Source organism: Gopherus flavomarginatus, assembly GCF_025201925.1.
Source record: "Gopherus flavomarginatus isolate rGopFla2 chromosome 13 unlocalized genomic scaffold, rGopFla2.mat.asm SUPER_13_unloc_1, whole genome shotgun sequence".
Taxonomy (NCBI): domain Eukaryota; kingdom Metazoa; phylum Chordata; order Testudines; family Testudinidae; genus Gopherus; species Gopherus flavomarginatus.
The window spans coordinates 108512-124228 of NW_026114609.1; the positions used below are offsets into that span (position 1 = coordinate 108512).

At 54.4% G+C, this 15717-nt stretch overlaps 1 non-coding gene across 1 annotated transcript; it reads left to right on the plus strand.

Annotated features, from left to right (window-relative positions):
• The first annotated feature begins 313 nt into the window (after positions 1-313).
• On the plus strand, positions 314-387 carry TRNAT-CGU (transfer RNA threonine (anticodon CGU)). The gene has a single exon. It is a non-coding gene; the product is annotated as a tRNA-Thr (tRNA).
• Positions 388-15717: the final 15330 nt, after the last annotated feature.

Consider the following 15717-nt stretch of genomic DNA (forward strand, 5'->3'; position numbering starts at 1 on the left):
GTTTTCCATTCCTCAGATCATCCTAGTAGCCCGTCTCTGAACCTGTTCCAGTTTGAATTCATCCTTCTTAAACATGGGAGACCAGAACTGCACACAGTATTCCAAGTGGGGTCTCACCAGCGCCTTATATAACGGTACTAACACCTCCTTATGTTTGCTGGAAATACCTCGCCTAATGCATCCTAAAACCTCATTAGCTTTTTTAACGGCCTTCTCTGCTTTGCAGAATCCAAACACAAACAAAGGTTGTCAGGACCTGGTGACAATGGCAGGGAGTCAGGTGTGGGCAGATAGAGGGCTTTAATCACCCACAGGCACCATGGCTTAGTTGGCTAAAGCATCTGTTTCGTAAACAGGAGATCCTGGGTTCAACTCCCAGTGGTGCCTTGTTGACTGGTTGTTGGGGCACCTGTTTTTGGCTACTGTCAGAAGACAGGATTCAGCGATAGATGGGCCTTTGGTCTAGCCCAGTGTGGTTTTTCTTATGGTTTAAATAACACTCACAGGCAATGATAATAGAGTTACTGAAAGTTTGGGAATTAGGAGCGGGTAGGTCAGTGGTCCAGTCCCCACACAGATGACACTCTCCCTCTGGGACAGGGGCAGGTCTGAGCTCTCACCCAAATGCTCATTGTGGCTGCCAGAATCTGTGAGCAGCTTGTTTAGTTTACGCCAAAGGTTGAGTCCTGCTTTGTGCATCGTGTGTGAGAATGAAGATCCTAAACTGCCTTTTGAAATAACGAATGCAGCAGGACGTGTTATTGTCCCTGCCCCAAAGCAGACAGACCAATGGAGAAATGCCATTGAGTCCAAGGTAATACCCCACTGCCATTTTACCTTTTTTGCTTGTTAAACTCCTTCGATCTGCCCGTCCCAGGCTGTCCTCTGCCTCAGCTGCTGCTCCCAGCCTGCGTTAGAGTCAAACATGCAGAGGCCGCAGAGGAACAGGCTGGGACAGGGCAGCAGCCTGGGTTGGGCTGGGAAGATGCTGGGAGTTCTGGTTCCCTGAGAACTGGCCCGGCTCCCTTCTCAACAGCAAACAAATCAATTCCACGTCCCCTCCCCAGAAATATCAGTCTGGAGCCAAGGGCAGCAGGGGACGATTCCCTCTTGTTCCCACCGAGGCAGGAGAGAACCCAGGGTGTTTCTAGCAGAGCTTATGGAACTAATGTGGGGAAACCAGCCTTTAATAACAGGCAGTTCCAGTTTAAGGTAAGTGTTTTTAACAATTTCTACAACATTAAAAAACCCTTCAATCGTAGTGTCACCATCCACAAATTGCTTCAGCCTTATAGGTTCCTAAGTGCACAACAAAATATATCTTCAAATCCAAGGGATTGGAGATCAGTCAATGTTCAGAGTCATCCTATATAAAAGAACCATGTTGTCATACACACTGGCCGCATCATGTGGCCATCGCCTTTCCCTCCTCTCTGTTAAAAGTTTCAGTATTTTGCACAGAAACTTTCTTCCCTCAGGAGACACCTGGGAACCAGGGCTGCCAACCAAACACCTTTAAGATGTGAAAGTAGAATGAATTATATTGTAAGAATAGAAAGGATTAAAGAAATGTTGTCTGTACCTTTAAGCAAAATTGTTGGAATGTTGCAATCCAGGTGTCAGGAATACAGACATTAACATAGAACAATTGCACCGTTTAAGGGCAATTGGTGAAGTATTAGCCTTAGATCGATAAGAGTTAGTAAGGAAGTAGGATATGTATGCTGTGCCCCAGGTGAATTTTCCTGTTTTGCTTTCTTTGTCCCTTTGTCCAATTCCCACTCTTTTATCTGTATAAATAAGACTGTTTGGGTCTTGCATGGCCACTCACATATTCTGAATGTTAATGGTGGAGCGCTGCACTAATAAACAGAGTGGTCTGACAAATTGTGAGTCCTGATTCTAACTTGACAATTTGGAGGTTCCACCGAGATGGCAACCGTCTTCACTGGGGCTGTGTGATTCCTGACCATTTTTGTAGGATGACCGTGGCAGCCAGCACCTGGGCATTTGGCCTGAGTGGTCCTCCACTAGAGCGGAAAGGCGCACAACCACAGTGAGGTCTACGCCATCGAACCTGTTGGTTCCCACTCTGTTCTGGTAGGGATCCCGGGATCTGACATCAGGAATCTGGTCACGTAATTATTTCTGTGTTTTGTCCGGACTGAGGACTGTCCTGTCTCTGTGTCTATCTGTCCTTCCTGTGGAGTGTTTGAGTCTGGGTGCCGTCTCTGTCTGGGGATTGGCCGACCAAGGGGTTCCTGTCCCCGCAGTCTGAGTGAGTGAAATCTGCACAATTGCAGCCGCACCGCACCTTAGGTAAAACCCTTAGTGTGAAAGCAAGGGCGATTGAGGCAGTAGCCTGTGGGCTCCTTTTGTGTCTTGCACTGGGCATCGCTCTGACAAACACTAATTTCCTTCTTGTGTGATTGGTGTCTGAAGTCCTCCTGTATGGGTAACCAGACATCTAAGCCAGGGCAGTTCCCTAAAGGAACTCTGGCTCATTTTATGTATTTTAGGAAGGGTCTGGACTCCTGTAAGTTTCTGGAAAAATGGTCTAGGCTAACTCAGGGAGATCTCAAAACTCAGTGGCCACTGTTAGGCTCTTGGGACAAGGATCGAGTAGATGTTTTAAAAGACAAACTCGGCCAATCTAAAACTGAATTGGCGAAAGGAGAGGTCAACTGTTTCATGCAATGGTGGGAAGAGGCAAATCGTAGATGGACAGAATCGAAACTCGCCTCTCTCAAAGATTCAAGTGATAAGTTAAAAGCTTTATTGGAAACCTCCTCTCCCACCACTAGACCAAGCGCTCCCCTTTACCCTGTTCTCCAAGCAGACCCCGCTTCATACTCCTGTCTCGAGGTGGGGAAAGATGAAGAAAACCCCTTGCTAGATTCCTGGGACGAGGATGAAGAAGACGCATTAATTGGCCTGACAGCCTTGCGTCGAATCAATAGACGGCCACCCATGCCCCCAGCTCAGGAACAACAGTCACCAGATTTCCCAGCTCAGAAACAATTCCCAGAAATCTCCAGTTCAGACCCGTCCGGATCATCTGGTACTGCCGAGGTCCATTCCTCTGGATTCACTCTGCCTCGTAAAAGCTCGCGCTTGGGCCTTAAAAATATTCAGGCTCCCCTCCGAATGATGCATACTGGGGGCCAGGACGGGGGTCCCACTTGGAGCTATAAACCCTGGACTCGCACTGAGCTCCTTTCAATTGTAAAAGGCTTTCCAAAGCCCCGAGAAGATCCTACTAAATTTGCAGAGGAATTTTTGTTAGTGTGTGATACCTATGAACCCTCTGAGGCAGACCTCCTGCAGCTGTGCAAGCTACTTGTAACAGACCCTAGTGAGCATGAAAAATGGCTCACAGCAGCAGATTGGCTTGCTGCTGACTGCCACTCTACTTTGCCAGATACTGGTCCTAATGCTGAATACCAAAAAAAGTGTAAGGAACAAGCTAAAAATCTATTTGAAGCCATCCCTCGGGTATGGACTCCTAAAACCAACTGGACGGCCATAAATGGCTGTAAGCAACGACAGGGAGAAAACCCTGGCGACTATCGCACCCGGCTAACTGACATTTTTCTGCAACATTCTGGTATACAGCAACCAGATACAAATGGACAGGGCGCCCTGCCTAGTGCATTTGTTAATGGCCTCCTGCCTGCTATTGGCAATCTGCTAAAACGAATGTGTTGGATGGGAGACCGAAACCATGGAAAAATTGAAGAAAAAATAGGTGCTCAGCACTCACTGGCAGCCAGCTCCCCCAACTACAGGCCTTGCGACAAGCTCCTCCTCTTCCCCTTCAGTGCCTCTCACTTGCCAGTGATCAGCTGTTCAGTGGGGTGCAGGAGGCACTGGGCGGGGATGGGGAGGAGCAGGGATGGGAAGCGGTGGGGGAGGGAGAGGAATGGGGCAGGAAGGTGCAGGATGGAAAGAAATGGGACAGCGGTGGGGGCTTGGGAGAAGTGGTGGATTGGGGGCAGGGCCTGGGGAGGAAAAGGGGGATTTATCCCAGACCCCTCGAGGGCCGGTCCTGAACGGAAGCACTGACTTATCACAGTAACAATAAAACTGACCAGCATTGCGGGGGAGACAGAGGGAGATCCGCATTCATCAGGTCTCTTCTCTCTCCCAAGGTGAGCCAGACACTGCTCTCTCCTGGCTCTCACTCTAGCAGCTGGACAACAAGGAGTTATTTTCCCACAGGAAGTGCATTGAGTGCCCCTGTGGTCCTGGGGGTGCTGGCGCTGCTGCTGCCTGTGTGGCTGGCAGGGGGTTGATGTCTGCACAGACTCTCAGCTGCCAGGCTGGAGCAGGCACTTTGGACCTTACCAGACTGGCTCAATGAAGACGGGGGGTTGACAGAGCAATACAGATGCTTTCCAGAGCACGGAGCAGCGTCCGCCCATGCAGCCAGGCAATGAACATTTCCCACAGCCTGGAGCCAAGGGGAAGGCGGCAGCTGCTGATCCAGCTCCTCAGGGACAGGCCCTGTCAGCCAACAGCCACTCACCACAGCTAATGGCATTGGGTTCCTCCGGTGGGGGTGTGGAGCAGCCGTTTGTTTTCCTGTCTTTTGTCTGCAACTGCTGACAAAAACATCCCAGACAGAGAAGCAACAGGCCAAAATGCTATCATGCAGGTGCCAAAATAGCTCCGTTGGGAGAGCGTTAGACTGAAGCTCTAAAGGTCCCTAGTTTAATCCAGGGCTTTGGCAGGCCCTGTCATCCCTCTCTGTGCAAGGATGGCTTGTTTTCTGGGAGCACAGCAGTGCCTGCACCCAAGGGGAGTTCCTGAGCTTGGGCTCTGCAGTAGGAAAACACAGAACAGGCTTCTGCCCCTAGCTGCCCCAGAATATTATTAACCTTTAATAATGAGAACTGTCTTTCCCAACATGGTAGGAAGAAAGTGAGGCAGGGCAGCCCTCAGGAATGGTGCCAGAGGGCTGCTAGGCAGGGGATTGGGGATGGAAGCTCCTCTGTGCAGCTGAGCAAGGGCAGTACCAGGGAAGGGGCATCTGTAAAAGGGACCCAGCACACCTCTCCTCCTCTGGGCACCTAGAGCAGAGGCAGCTGGTGCTGAGGGCTCCAAGGGAAGGCTTAAAAGCCACAGAGCAACTGAGGTCAGGGCTAGAGGAGGGTAGGACCATGCCTATGTGTGGCCTTCAGACAGGCACAAAAACACCCAGCCAGCCTGCTCCCTGCCATGCCAAACACCCACTGAAGATCACCAGCATGCAGGGCAGCTGCTGATGCTCTGTGGCCAACATTACAAGATGGTAGGAAAGCAGGGACAGCCCTCATGGTGGGGCCTCTGACTAGTCCCACTCAAGGTGCTCACTTTTGCAGTGGGGCAGGAGATTTTACCCCAAGAGGCTTTTCCTGAGCTGGTGAGAAGCAGAGAAACACCCAGGCTCCAAAGACGCTATGTAGCAAGTACCCCCCAGCATAGGGACGGGGCACACGCTAGCCCGGGTAGCTGCCCACTTTCTTTGGCAAGTCAGGAAGGGCAAAGGCTAGACTGGAAGCACCTGGGGCTCATGTCCAGCCTTTGTGACGCTCACCCCTCAACTCCTTCCTGGGGCTCTAGCTGAAGCCAGAGCATTGGCCTGAGGAGCCAAGAAGAGGTTCCAGCCCTGAAAGGAGCAGGATGTTCAGCACAACAGTAAAACTGCATAAACACAATCACCAAAGGACGTATCCCCTCAATCTTCTGATCCACACTCAGATGCCTTATCCATTAGGCCACATGATAACACAAGAAAAACAACTTCAAGCACTTCTTTGGAAAAGGCAGATGTGTTTCTCAGGTCATCTAGTGAGGGAGGCCAAGACTCTCTGGGCACAAGAAGTAGAGTTCTCAGTGACATGTGAGACTTAATTCTATGGAGCCAGGTGGGGGGCTTTGGCAGGGAGGCTCAGGCATGGGGGATTGGGGTGCAGTGGACAGACTGACTGTCTAGGTGTGGAGATTTAGTCATACTGAGGCACAGGAGGAATCCTGCTGAAAGGCAGTGGATGTGCAGAAAAAGAGGAGTGGTTCAGGGGACTTTTTTTGCCTCTTTTTTGCCTACATGTTCGCTCTTGTAGTGAACAGTAAAGATGGTCTCAACCTTTTAATCTGAGGGCCCACAGTTCAAGACTGTGTCTAGGCATCCAGCTTTTAAGTAGCCTTGTGTGCCAGGAGCCAAATGATTCCTGGTGCTGTCCACCAGCCACATGGAGATTCCCAGAATTCATGGCCATTTCCTGGAAAGGTTCCTTTCCTTAGGAATCAGGAGAGAGGCCACATCCACAGAAGCAGGCCTAGAACAAGCAGTCTGTGGCTGGTAGGAAGTGCTGTGGGGCCAGGTGCTGAGAAAGCTCAGAGGGGGAGCAGCAGAGATAAGGGGAAGAGGGACAGAGTACAAATGTACAGGTAGTTCAGATCTGGCTATTGTGGGGAATTTCCCTCGTTTATACATGACTCTGGTGCAATTGGCCAGAGAAAGGACCTGAGTCCCCACCCCTTTACCCAGAGGCCTGCCTAACCCCCAGGAGGCTCTTTCTATTCTCATGCGTGGCAGAGTCCTCACAACCCCAACAAGGCTGGGCCCAGGATTCCTGGGAGGTTTGAGCCCAGTGGTGAGCTGGAGTCGGTTCCCACCAGTTCCCAAGAACTGCTTGCTAAAATTAGACCTCCGTGGAGAACTGGTTGTTAAAGGACCAGGGGATGGGCAAAGAACTCCAGTGTGCAGGCTGGACCATCCTGTTATTCTCAGGATTCCCAGCTGGGGAGGTTGAGGTTCCCCTGTTTCCCACCAGCTGTAGTGTGACCAGTCACCAGCACCAGCTGGGCAGCTCAGCTGAGCTTCTGAGTCGTCCTGCTGCTTTGAGCTGCAGGCAAGGTAAGCGGGCGGGGGTGTGTGTTGGTGGGCTGCAAGCTCCAGGGCTGTTTGGGGGAGGCAATTTTCCCCAGCCCCTGTAGGGGCCCCTTGCCCCACAAGTATGTCTCCCCCCGCCCCAGTCCCTCCCCCGCTCCCCCTCCTTAAATTAGAAATATTTATAGAGAGCCGGTTGTTAAGATTTTGGCAGCTCATCACTGTTTGACCCCCAATCTTGTCATGATCACTTGACCAGGACTACAGTGTCTCCACTCTGGGCACTTCCCTGACGCACTCCTCACTGCATGTGCTTCAAGCAAACACCATTTATTACCCAGCAATCAATGTAAAACATAAGGAAAGATTAAAGGAAAACAAGTTACCCTGTTCTGTGGTGCAGGGAGATCACAACCAGCGTCTCTGGAGGGTCAGGGCAGGTCACAGTCTCTCCCTCACATGTCCCAGGCCTCCTTCCCAGGCCCTGGCTGTGCTGCAGGGACACCACAGGCTGGACACTTGCTCTGGCAGTGGCCACATGCTCTAGGTGACAGGACCCTTGCTCCCAGTGTCAGCCCCCATGTAGGGGATCTCCTGATGGGTGGCATCTCCTTGCACTGGGCCTTCTGCCCAGGGTCCCCCTCGCTCTCCCACACTGCTCACTGCACCCACCTCCAGCCCCAGTGCTGCTGTGGCCCTGCCTCCAGCTCCCTGGGCTGCTCCTCTGGCTTCGCTTGCTGCAGCTCTTCTCCTAGCACAGATCTGCTCCCTGGGCAGCTTCTATGGCTCGTGCTGCTGCGGCTCGGCTCCCAGCACAGATCTGCTCTGGTTCTCCCTGGCTGGTGCAGCTCTGCTCCCTGGCTCTTCTCGGGCTCTTGCTCTCTCCTTAGCTCCACCCCACTCTGGCCCAGGCAGTTCCAGCTCACACAGACGATGGGACCCCCTGGCCTGGTGACTCCCTCATTACACTGTCTGGCCTGTCAGTCCAGCTAACTTGGAGCTTTGGTCTCTCCCCATTGCCCCTGGGGACTGTCAGTCTCTGGGTCCTGATTTCCCATTGGCCCTTCCCCCATCAGTTGGGACTGGGAACTAGCCAACCAAAACCCCCACTAAGTTTTAGTAAGGGGCCAACAGTCCCTTACATGAGCCAGCCCCGTGAGGGTCACCACTGTGCGGAGAAAGCAGCTCAAGCTGGTCCCATGGTGTAATGGGCAACGCTCAGGACTCTGAGTCATTCCATCTGAGTTCAAATCTCAGTGGGACCTTGTGTTGGCTTGTGGTAAAGCCCTGGACTCACAGTGCTCAACTTCCTTGTTTCCAGCTGTACAAGAGCAGATCTTTCCCCTCCTGCTGGATGACTTGCCCACTAGGGCTGGGTTTTGGGTTGTGATGACCAAAATTGGTTGGGACTCTAGAACTTGCCTCCCTGGTTGCTGATGCCTGCAGTCCTGTGGTTTGATCTGGTGATTGGGATTCTTGCTGCTTCACATGGGGCCCAAAAGTTTGGCCCTTGTGCTTCCTGCCACACTTTTCCTCTTGCCTACATGGTGCTTGAATAAAGGAGGGCCAGGGCCAGGGCCAGGGCCAGGCTTGATAGTCAGGGCTAGGCAGGAGGGAGGAAGAGCCCCAGGCTGGAGCCCAGCACACCTCTCCTCCTCTGGGCACCTAGAGCAGAGGTGGCTGGTGCTGACAGCTCCAAGGAAAGGCTTCAAATCTACAGAGCAACTGAGGTCACGGCCAGAGGAGAGGAGGACCATGCCTATGTGTAGCCAGCAGACAGCCACAAAGACACCCGGCCAGCCTGCTCCCTGCCATGCCAAACCCCCCTGAAGATGTGCTTAATCCACTTGCTAATCAGGAGGAAAAGCTCTCAAAATCTGTGCATGAGGAGAACCTCTTTTTTCCCCTCTACCTTTCATCTGTGAAAACAGCTGTGTGAAAGGTGGAAGGGATTTGGGGGCCCAGGAGGAGGTGCTTGATGTTCAGTGCCTTAGAGAAGCTGGACTTGGACATGGTGGGTGTTGGGAAAATGCACATTCATGAGTTTAGGGTAGATTGATAGGCAGAGGGTGATTGCAAGAAGGGCCCATCTCTCTGGTCCTCCAGGCCAGGGAAGAATGATGGGGTTGGAGTCTTGCTTTTCACATTTGCGGTGTGAGTACAGAAGGGGCTGGAGCTCCGACCAGGGAGGGCATTACTGGTGGGCTTTGTGCTCTGCAGCACTGGTTACAGCTATATTAGTGTGTATGGTCCCCAGTTAAGACATGAATGGAAAGATCAGTGGAAGGAACTGGCTCCTTTCCTCTGGACTGTTTGGTGTTGGGGGGATTTTAATTGTGTCAGCCGGCCTGAGGACCGCTGGTCCTGTTTTCCTGACTGTCAGAGGAAACATTTTTACACTGAGCACTACCTGGCGCAGGTCTGTAGTGAGGTCGGCTTAGAGGCGCTCACACCAGCCCCAGAGGGGGTTCACCTTTCTGCGGGGATGGGCCAGGAGTCGCACTGACCGGATTTACGTGAAGGAGAGCATGTCGACAGCCTAGTGCAGGGTGGTGCTTATGGACTGTTCGGGTCACACTACTTTCACCATGTGCTCAGTGTGGACAATTCCCTGACCAGGGGCTGCTCTATGTATTTTGCTGCTCCAAGCACGGCATTCAGGCAGCCTTCGATGGCATGCCTGCGGGAGGTCCTCTGGTAACGCGGATTCGGTGGCATGCCTACAGGAGGTCTACCGGTCCTGCACCTTCGGTGTACCCGGTGCCAAATTGCCACTGAGCCACGGGACTGGCAGAGCTCCCGCAGGCATGCCACCTAATCCGCATTACCAGAGGACCTCCTGCAGGCATGTCACCTAATCCGCATTACCAGAGGATCTCCTGCAGGCATGTCACCTAATCCACATTACCAAAGGACCTCCTGCAGGCATGCTGCCGAAGGCAGCCTGACTGCCACCCTCACAGTGACCGGCAGGCCGTTCCCCGCAGCTTGCCGTCCCAGGCACAAGCTTGCTGCACTGGTGCCTGGAGCTGTCCCTGGCCCTGAACCAGGGCAGAGGATATTGGAAGCTGAACATCCAAGCTTGCAAGATAAAGGAGCAGGGGGGTGAGGCCTGGTGTTGTTGGCAGAACGGGAAAGCATCAGAGGGTTCTATGGCAACCAGAGGGATTGACGGGAGTCAGTGAGGGAGGAGTTGGCGGCTTTGTTCCAGCAGTCAGGCAAACACCTCAATATCAGAGAGACTAATGGTGCCAAGTCCTGCAGTGTCGCCTGTGGGATTTCCACAAGAGCATCCAGGCTGAGGAGCCAGTCATCCTGTGACCGTACAACCGGATCAAGTGACAGCTGCCCGAGTTCCAGGAGATGAGGCTGCAGCTGGCCAATATGAGGGGGAGCTCCGAGTGAAGGGAGCAGCAGCCTCCCCTGACATTTGTGCAGCCTGCAGGGAATGGAGACCAAGCAGGGGGATGTGGGGACTCAGGGCAGGACCCACGGATCCCATAGTGCAGGACAACAGTCGCTGGAGGAGGAGAGAGTGTCCTGTGAGAGGAAGCCGCTGGTGGGAAGCAATAAGTGCAGAGTGCAAACCAGTCAGCTGAGAGACACAGGGGTCTAGAAGCAGGCTCTAGCAGCAGGTTCCATGGTGTAAGAGGCAGCACTCAGGACTTTGAATCCTGGAGTTTGAGTTCAAATCTCAGTCGGATCTCGTGGTGATATTGTAGTTTGCTGCAAAGCCTTGGAGCTCAATGTGTATGGTTACCCTCTACCTGTGTGAACTTCAGTGAGGTTTTTTTTCTCCTCCTCCTGGATCTCTGATGCCCACTGGAGATAGGTCTTTGGTCCAGCTGGCCGCTATAGGGTGGGGTCCTAGAACTTAACAGTCTGGCTAGAGATTCCTGCCGGTTGACCTGATGGTTGGGTTTCTTGCTGCTTCACCTGATGTCCACAACTTTGGTCCCTGTAGCTTCAACTCTTCCTCTTGCCCACATGGCATTTCAAGGAAGGAGTGCCAGGGCCAGGCTTCCCAGGCTGGAGCCCAGCACACCTCTCCTCCTCTGGGCACCTAGAGCAGAGGCGGCTGGTGCTGACGGCTCCAAGGGAAGGCTTAAAAGCCACACAACAACCAAGGTCAGAGCAGGAGGAGAGCAGGACCATGCCTCTGTGTGGCCTTCAGACAGGCACCAAAACACTCAGCCAGCCTGCTCCCTGCCATGCCAAACATCCCTGAAGGCCACCTGCAGACCAGCGTGCGGGGCAACTGCTGATGCTCTGTGGCCATTATCGAAGATGGTAGGAAAGCAGGGCCAGCCCCCCCAGTGGGGCCTCTTACTGTTTCCACTCAAGGTGCTCACTTTTGCCGTGGGGCAGGAGATTTTACCCCAAGAGGCTTTTTCGCAGCTGGTGAGAAGCAGAGAAACACCCAGGCTCCCAAGGTGCTATTCACCAAGCCTCCTCAAGCACAGGGACAAGTGAACATTTGGAAGAGGGAAACTGCTCCACATGCTAGCACGGGCAGCCGCCCATTTTCTTTGGCAAGTCAGGAAAGGCAAAGGCTAGACTGGAAGCAACAGGGGCTCCTGCCCCAGCCTTTGTGACACCCATCCCCCAACTCCTTCCTAGGGCTCTAGCTGAAGGCAGAGCATTGGCCTGAGCAGCCAAGAAGAGGTTCCAGCCCTGAAGGGAGCAGGACTTTCAGCACGAAAGTAAAAGTGCACCAGCACAACTATGAAGGGACTTGAACCTGCAATCGCTTGATCTGAAGTAAGAAGCCTTATCCATTAGGCCACATAAGAAAATGCCCTCTAGGTACTTCTTTGGAAAAGACAGACACTGATACATCCGACACAGTGGGCATTCACCCACGAAAGCTCATGCTCCAGTACGTCTGTTAGTCTATAAGGTGCCACACGACTCTTTGCTGCTTATGCAGAAACTGTGTTTCTCAGGTCAGTTACTGAGGGGGGCCGAGACTCTCTGGGCACAAGAAGTGGAGTTCCCAGTGAGATGTGAGACTTAATAATCTGGAGCCAAGTGCAGGGCTTTGGCAGGGAGTCTCAGGCATGAGGGATTGTGGTGCAGCAGATGGACCGGCTGTCTAGGTGCAGAGATTTAGTCTCACTGAGGAGGAGGAGAAATCCTGCTGACAGGCAGTGTCAAGGGCCTGTGCAACCGCTAGGTGAACTAGAAGGCCGCCTATGGTGCCAAGTGGTTGGGGGCACCAAAAAGCGCACTCTGGGGAGGCTGTGGAGTGGAGGTGAGCTGGGGCAGGGGGCTGGGAGGAGGGCTGCCTGCAGCAAGTAATGGGGGCAGGGGCGTGCAGGGGAACCGCTCTCTGTCCCAGCTCATCTCTGCTCCATCTTCTCCCCTGAGCACGCCGCCCCCGCTCTAATTCTCCTCCCATCCTAGGCTTGCTGCACTAAACTGCTGATTGGCATCACAAGCCTGGGAGGCGAGAGAAGTGGAGCAGCGCTGGCGTGCTCAGGGGAGAAGGCAGATTGGAGGTGAGCTGGGGTTGGGAGCTGCTGCAGGAGGGGCTGAATGGCTCTTCCCCATGGCTCCCGTCCCTGCTCCACCCCAGACCCATCCCCCCGCCCTGCACTCACTGCATGGTAAGTGAAGTGACCCAGCTCCAGCCTGGTCCACTCCCCTGATTCCCAGCCACGCCACTGGCGAGTGCTGTGGGGCAGTTCCCCCCTCCCCCCAAAGCTTGGGAGCCAGGGGAGGTCTATGGCTTTGGGTCTCTCATCCCTCCATCCCCTCCCCTGCCCCAATATCCTCTTGGGCTCTGTGGGGCTGGGTCTCTCTCCCTGCCCCTGTGCTCCCCCCTGCACAGCATGTCCTGGGAGTGACTCAGTTTCACTGGACCAACATTTCACCACTCCACACATCTCTTCTGTCCCCCAGCTCCCTCCACTCCACGCCATTTTCCCTGCACCCTAGGCTGGGTCTCTGCCAACCCCCTCTCTTCTCCTCCTGACCCCAATATCCCCTGCCCCTACAGGTCTTCCTCCCCCATTCTCCCCCATCCCCTCCCCCAATATCTCCCTGCCCCAGGCTGTGACGTGCCATGACGTGTGTTGGGGCTGTGACGTGTGCTGGGATCAGGGCTGGCTAACGGGTTTTTACCGCCCCAGGTGGCAGGGAAAAAAAAAGAACCCACGGTCGCAATCGGCGGCAGCTCCACTGCGCTGCCTTTTTCTTCAGTGGCAACTCGGTGGCAGGTCCTTCCCTCCGAGAGGGACCGAGGGACCCGCCTCTGAATTGCTGTCAAAGAGCCCGACGTGCCGCCCCTTCCCCTTGGCCGCCCCAAGCACTTGCTTGCTGAGCTGGTGCCTGGAGCCGGCCCTGGCTGGGGCTGTGACGTGCGCTGGGGCTGTGACGTGCTGTGACCTGCTCGCTCCCCAAGGGCAACTCACTCACTTGAAACCAGCAGGACAGAAGGTGTCACGTGTCCATGGGCGGGGTTATGCAGATGAGCAATGTCTGGAGGCAGTACGAGGAGCAGCGAGAGGAACCGAAGGAGCCGGGCAGAGAGAATTCTCTGTGTGTGGACAGAATCCGGTGTGGGGAGTTCGTGTGGGGAGTGCCTGCACCGGAGTCACTTCGGGGCAGTGATTGCCACTGAGCTACGTAGTGACAAAAGGTGTGTGAATGGGGTGTGGTGCTTGGCTGGGAGCAGCTTGTGGTGATAAGAAAAGGGGTGGGAGCAAGAGGTCCTGTCCTAGCAGGAGGCGTATACCCTGAGAGGGTGTTTTGTGGGTGCAAGTAGGTTTGGGGGCTTCTTGCAATGATAGGGGGTGTCTGTAGCTAGAACCCTCCTAACGCCACTAGTTTTCTCTGTGTTGGGGGGGGGGCAGATTCTGTGATGTCACAGTCCCTGGGGGAGGAGTTTGAATCATAACTCCAAAATGGGAGAACAACTCCCCCCACTCCTGCTCAATCTGCACTAGGGGGCTGGGCTGGGATCTTTAGAGAGGGAAGCACAAGGAAAAACAGTCTCCTCTATGGAACCCAGGAGTCCTGGATCCCAGTCCCCCTGTTCTAGACCCTTTCCACTTCCAGAGCCAAGGATAGAACCCAGGGGTCCTGGTGCCCAGCCCCCTCCCTGCTCTGACCACTAAACCCACTGCCCTCCCAGGGTGGTACAGGGGTCATTGGGTCCGTGTCCCCGCTCTGCTAAGAGCCTTGACTGATTTTCCCAAAGTGCTTCCTTCTGAATCTAGCCGACGAAGTGGGGATTCACCCACAAAAGCTCATGCTCCAATACGTCTGTTGGTCTATAAGGTGCCACAGGACTCTCTGCTGCTTTTACAGATCCAGCACATCTGCCCCCCCTGCCCGGTCACTGCCCACCCCCATGTGGGGGCACCAGCACTGCCGAGTCATGATGGGAAATTGTCCAAGCTGGCCCAGGGGAGACGTATGTGTCCCTGCTGCTCTCTGCTGGCGGGGCTGAGCCCTGCTCTGTGTGTGTGTGAGTCTGTGACACTGTTTGTATCAGTGTGTTGTTGGGCTAACCAGTAAGAAATGGCTTTGCAGGATTTTGTACTTTGCAGCAAGTGACACACACACACACAAAGGGACTCACACAATCGCAAGAACATTCACACACAACACACCCAGAGGGACATGCTAGCCCAACCCCCAAAGAAAGAAACAATCACACTACCAGCCTCACTCACAATCACCCCCCCCCCACACCATTATATTCACAATTGTGCTCAGAGACACAACCGCACACAGTTCATTCCCACTGCTCCAAATACAAGGACCTCCTGCCCCACACAGCTGGACAGCTACGAATGAGAATGATCCCCTCATGCTGGATCATCTGCTTGGCCCCCCACTCCCTCTCGGGGCACGCTGTGTGGCGTGGCTGGGGATTGTGCAATGGCCCAGCACCAGGCAACACAGAACGGGCACCACACACCCTGCCCCGCCTCACCTGAGCTGCTCTCCAGGTGCATTGGAGCCCAGCACCCCACACCTTGGCACTCCTGCCCCACAGGGGGTGAGCTGCAGCCCCTGCCACACTCTGCAGAGGAGAGAAGGGTCAGGCCAACCAGCTGTTGTAAGATGGGGAAATCACCATCGGGGTCGACAGTATGGGGGCTGTAACATACGGACGAACAGTTGTCGCACCGGCAGAGGGCAGCAGAGTATTAACACACACACAATTGCAAACAAACACATGCATGAATCCAGCCACACACACACAATTGCTAATATACACAATCACTCGCACAAATCCAGCCAACACCAACACAAGCCTGGGAGCCAGGGGAGCAGAGCAGCCTGGGGCTGGGTCACTCCACTTCCCACAAGAAGTAGCCAGCCCCCCTGGTCCCACGGTGGCCTGAGGCCAGCCCCCTTCTGCTTCCCCCCATGGAGGCCTGGGGCCCCAGCCTGCTCTGCTTTCCTGGCTCCTAAGCTTGAGGGGAGGAAGGAAACCACCCCACAGCACTCGCCGGCAGTGTGGCTGGGAGCCAGAGGACTGGACCAGGCTGGGGCTGGGTCACTCCACTTACCATACAGTGAGTGCAGGCGGGGGGAGGCTGGGGTGGAGCAGGGGCCGGGGCCATGGGGAAAAGATGGGTAGCCCCCGCTGCAGCAGCTCCCCACCCCAGCTCACCTCCACTCCACCTTCTGCCCTGAGCACTCCAGCGCTGCTCCACTTCTCCCGACTCCCAGGCTTGCTGTGCCAATCAGCTGTTTAGTGCAGCAAGCCTAGGAGAGGAGGAGAATTAGAGTGGGGGCGGCGTGCTCAGGGTAGAAGACGGAGCAGAGGTGAGCTGGGCAGGGAGTGGTTCCCCTGCACACACACCCCTCCGTTACTTGCTGCA